Genomic DNA, 5,489 nt, shown 5'->3' with positions numbered 1-5,489 from the left:
TGTCTTTTTGAATTATGGTTTTCTCTGGGTATATGCCCAGTAGTGGGATTGCTGGGTCATATGGTAATTCTATTTTTAGTTTTTTAAGGAACCTCCATACTGTTCTCCATAGCGGTTGTATCAATTTACATTCCCACCAACAGTGCAAGAGGGTTCCCTTTTCTCCACACCCTCTCCAGCATTTATTGTTTCTAGAGTTTTTGATGATGGCCATTCTGACTGGTGTGAGGTGATACCTCATTGTAGTTTTGATTTGCATTTCTCTAATGATTAGTGATGTTGAGCATTCTTTCATGTGTTTGTTGGCAATCCGTATATCTTCTTTGGAGAAATGTCTATTTAGGTCTTCTGTCCATTTTTGGATTGGGTTGTTTGTTTTTTTGATATTGAGCTGCATGAGCTGCTTGTATATTTTGGAGATTAATCCTTTGTCAGTTCCTTCGTTTGCAAATATTTTCTCCCATTCTCAGGGTTGTTTTTTTGTCTTGTTCAGGGTTTCCTTTGCTTTGCAAAAGCTTTTAAGTTTCATTAGGTCCCATTTGTTTATTTTTGTTTTTATTTCCATTTCTCTAGGAGGTGGGTCAAAAAGGATCTTGCTTTGATTTATGTCATAGAGTGTTCTGCCTATGTTTTCCTCTAAGAGTTTTATACTGTGTGGCCATACATTTAGGTTTTTAATCCATTTTGAGTTTATTTTTCTGTATGGTGTTAGGAAGTGTTCTAGTTTCATTCTTTTACATGTAGCTGTCCAGTTTTCCCAGCACCATTTATTGAAGAAGCTGTTTTTCCCCATTGTATATTCTTGCCTCCTTTATCAAAGATAGGGTAACCATAAGTGCGTGGGTTTATCTCTGGGCTTTCTATCCTGTTCTATTGATCTATATTTCTGTTTTTGTGCCAGTACTATACTGTCTTGATTACTGTAGCTTTGTAGTATAGTCTGAAGTCCGGAAGCCTGATTCCTGCAGCTCTGTTCTTCTTTCTTAAGATTGCTTTGGCTGTTCAGGGTGTTTTGTGTTTCCATACAAATTGTGAAATTTTTTGTTCTAGTTCTTGAAAAATGCCATTGGTAGCTTGATAGGGATTGCATTGAATCTGTAGATTGCTTTGGGTAGTAGAGTCATTTTCACAATGTTGATTCTTCCAACACCAAAACATGGTATATCTCTCCATCTCTTTGTATCATCTTTAATTTCTTTCATCAGTGTCTTACAGTTTTCTGCATACAGGTCTTTTGTCTCCTTAGGTAAGTTTATTCCTAGGTAATTTATTCTTTTTGTTGCAGTGGTAAATGGGAGTGTTTTCTTGATTTCACTTTCAGATTTTTCATCATTAGTGTATAGGAATGCAAGAGATTTCTGTGCATTAGTTTTGTATCCTGCTACTTTACCAAATTCATTGATTAGCTCTAGTAGTTTTCTGGTAGCATCTTTAGGATTCTCTATGTATAGTATCATGTCATCTGCAAACAGTGACAGTTTTACTTCTTCTTTTCCAATTTGGATTCCTTTTATTTCTTTTTCTTGTTTGATTGCTGTGCCTAAAACTTCCAAAACTATGTTCAATAATAGTGGAGAGAGTGCGCATCCTTTTCTTCTGCCTATTGTGCTATTAGAGGAAATGGTTTCAGTGTTTCACCATTGAGAATGATGTTGGCTGTGGGTTTGTCATATACGGCCTTTATTATGTTGAGGTAAGTTCCCTCTATGCCTACTTTCTGGAGAGTTTTTATCGTAAATGGGTGTTAAATTTTGTTGAAAGCTTTTTCTGCATCTATTGAGATTATCATATGGTTTTTATCCTTCAGCTTGTTAATATGGTGTATCACATTGATTGATTTGTGTATATTGAAGAATCCTTGAATTCCTGGGATAAACCCCCCTTTATCATGGTGTATGATCCTTTTAATGTGCTGTTGGATTCTGTTTGCTAGTATTTTGTTGAGGAGTTTTGCATCTATGTTCAACAGTGATATTGGTCTGTAGGTGTCTTTTCTTTTTACATCTTTTTCTGGTTTAGTATCAGGGTGATGGTGGCTTCGTGGAATGAGTTTGAGAGGGTTCATTCCTCCCTCTGCTATATTTTGGAAGAGTTTGTGAGGGATAGGTTTTAGCTCTCTCTAAATATTTGATAGAATTCACATGTAAAGCCATCTGGTCCTGGGCTTTTGTTTGTGGGAAGATTTCTAATCACAGTTTCAATTTCAGTGCTTGTGATTGGTCTGTTTATATTTTCTATGTCTTCCTGGTTCAGTCTCAGAAGGTTGTGCTTTTCTAAGAATTTGTCCATTTCTTCCAGGTTGTCCATTTTATTGATATATAGGTGCTTGTAGTAATCTCTCATGATTCTTTGTATTTCTTCAGTGTCAGTCATTACTTCTCCTTTTTCATTTCTAATTCTGTTGATTTGAAACTTCTCCCTTTTTATCTTGATGAGCCTGGATAGTGGTTTATCAGTTTTGTTTATCTTCTCAAGGATCATCTTTTTTTTTTATTATTTCTTATATTCTTTTATTCTGCATTGCATCCAAACATTGTGTTACTTTGATCATTATCTCCACAAAATTCTAATTGCTAAATAAAGCCTATTCCCTAGATATCAATTCTCCATACATAACGAAAATGGCATTTTATAGAGCTCTTAGATACTATATCCCAGGAAGCATATGCAGCATAAAGGTGGCCAATATTCAGAAGCTAGATTTTCTTGTACTGCCCAAGTGATCAGGAATAACCAAAACATTTTAAATGAATGAAAATTATTTATGGTCTAAAAAACACTTGAGGATAAATCTGAGGAATACAAAATATAGGAGAAAAAAATAAGCATGGAACGCATTCTGTATCATCCAGTAATTTTGCTACAGTGAGTCCTTTTTCAAGACAGGTTCCTAGGTTTTTACGGCTTATAATGTAAACCTTTATGAGAAGACTCTGACTTTGAGAAGTGACGTGTGGAATTATGCTGGTTTGTAAAATGAGTGTAATCCGAATCCTCAGCCTCTGTCATGGTAGGTGGTAGTGGCCGTGCTGGCCTGTCATTCTTAGAATGGTGAGGTTCATCGCTCTCTTTTGACTTTGAGTGTGCTGATTTAGCTGTCTTGGGCTTCCACTCGGGGTCATGCTTTCTTTTGTCCAAAGATGATTTCTCCCATTCCCTGGCTTTCTTGTAAGCTTTCTTTTCTTCAGCCATTAGAAGTCTAGCGATTTCCTCATCCTGAGCTACCTGAGCTCCTCTCCTGTCCACCTGGGTAGCCAAAATTTCTTCTTCTTGCAGTTTTCTGGCAATTTCAGCATCATACCATTTCTGACCCCCTGTTGGTCACTCGTGATGGAGTAGAGACCGCTTCCTTCATCAACCTGGGCTTCATTCCTCCATCTTCATAATAGTAACTATCACCATAAGCATTGGTTCCAGGGGACTCTGGAAAGTGTTTTTTCGCTTTTTCTCTTCCTGTAACTCTTTTTCTTGCAAGAGTCGAGCTATGTCCTCATCCTTCTTCTCCTGAATGCGTCGTCTCTCGGCCTCAATAGCCAGCTTCTCCTGAATCTCCTGAGCAATTTCACAGTCTTGTTGTTCACTGAGCTTTTTGGAGACTGAGTAATCAACTTCCATGATTTTCCCATGCAATTCTACTTTACCTCTCCATTGTGCTAATCCGGGCTCCGAAGGCTCCGCTGCGCTCCCCTCCCTGCCCTCTCCTGCCGGTGGCCCTGGTGAGACCTGCCGAAGCCCCCCGGGGTCCGCTTCCACAAGAGCCGAGTCCCTGCCTGCTTCTGGTCACCTTGGCCTCGCCGCCGCCCCGCCCCCACCCCGCGCGCCGGTGGGGAAGGGGCTCTGGCCGGGCCGAGGTTGCGGGGGTGCAGGACGTGGCCTGGGGGCGAGCGTGGCTCCCAAGAATCATCTTTTAGTTTTATTGATCTTTGCTCTTGGTTCCTTCTTTTCTTTTTCATTTATTTCTGATATGATATTTATGATTTCTTTCCTTCTGCTAACTTTGGGGTTTTTTTGTTTTTCTTTCTCTAACTGCTTTAGGTGTAGGTTAGGTTGTTTATTTGTGATTTTTCTTGTTTCTTGAGATAAGATTGAATTGCTATAAACTTCCCCCCCAGAACTGCTTTTGCTGCATCCCATAGGTTTTTGGTCATCATGTTTTCATTGTCATTTGTTTCTAGGTATTTTTTGATTTCCGCTTTGATTTCTTCAGTGATCTCTAGGTTATTTAGTAGTGTATTGTTTAGCCTCCATGTGTTTGTATTTTTTACAATTATTTCCTGTAATTGATATCTAGTCTCATAGCGTTGTGGTCACAAAAGATACTTGATACAATTTCAATTTTCTTAAATTTACCAAGGCATGATTTGTGACCCAAGATGTGATCTATCTTGGAGAATGTTCCATGAGCACTTGAGAAGAAAGTGTATTCTGTTGTTTTTGGATGGAATGTCCTATAAATATCAATTAAGTCCATCTTGTCTAATGTGTCATTTAAAGCTTGTGTTTCCTTATTTATTTTCATTTTGGATGATCTGTCCATTGGTGAAAGTGGAGTGTTAAAGTCCCCTACTATGATTGTGTTACTGTCGATTTCCCCTTTTATGGCTGTTAGCATTTGCCTTATGTACTGAGGTGCTCCTATGTTGGGTGCATAAATATTTACAATTATTATATCTTCTTCTTGGATTGATCCCTAGATCATTATGTAGTGTCCTTCACTGTCTCTTGTAATAGTCTTCATTTTAAAGTCTATTTTGTCTGATATGAGAATTGCTACTCCAGCTTTTTTTAAATTTCCATTTGCATGGAATATCTTTTTCCATCCCCTCACTTTCAGTCTGTATGTGTTCCTAGGTCTGAAGTGGGTCTCTTGTAGACAGCATATATACGGGTCTTGTTTTTGTATCCATTCAGCCATTCTATGTCTTTTGGTTGGAGCATTTAATCCATTTACATTTAAGGCAATTATTGATATATATGTTCCTATAACCATTTTCTTAATTGTTTTGGGTTTGTTTTGTAGGTCTTTCCCTTCTCTCGTGTTTCCTGCCTAGAGAAGTTCCTTTAGCATTTGTTGTAAAGCTGGTTTGGTGGTGTTGAATTCTCTTAACTTTTGCTTATATGTAAATGTTTCATTTTCTCTCTCGAATCTGAATGAAATCCTTGCTCGGTAGAGTAATCTTGGTTGTAGGTTTTTCCCTTTCATCACTTTAAATATGTCCTGTCACTACTTTCTGGCTTGCAGAGTTTCTGCTGAAAGATCAGCTGTTAACATTATGGGGATTCTCTTCTATGTTATTTTTTGCTTTTCCCTTGCTGCTTTTAATATTTTTTCTTTCTATTTAATTTTTGATACTTTGATTAATATGTGTCTTGGTGTGTTTCTCCTTGGATTCATCCTGTATGGGACTCTCTGCACTTCCTGGACTTGATTGACTATTTCCTTTCCTATATTAGGGAAGTTTTCAATTATAATCTCTTCCAATATTTTC

General features: G+C 37.8%; 1 pseudogene across 1 annotated transcript; it reads right to left on the bottom strand.

The window, feature by feature from the left end:
* Positions 1 to 2,791: 2,791 nt before the first annotated feature.
* On the bottom strand, positions 2,792 to 3,433 carry LOC309818657 (coiled-coil domain-containing protein 50-like; annotated as a pseudogene). Its single transcript has one exon. The product of its transcript is annotated as a coiled-coil domain-containing protein 50-like (transcript).
* Positions 3,434 to 5,489: the final 2,056 nt, after the last annotated feature.

This window comes from Grampus griseus, assembly GCF_964374135.1.
Source record: "Grampus griseus genome assembly, chromosome: 2".
Taxonomy (NCBI): domain Eukaryota; kingdom Metazoa; phylum Chordata; class Mammalia; order Artiodactyla; family Delphinidae; genus Grampus; species Grampus griseus.
The sequence above is the reverse complement of the archived record's forward strand: the minus strand, read 5'-3'. Positions and strand labels throughout refer to the sequence as shown.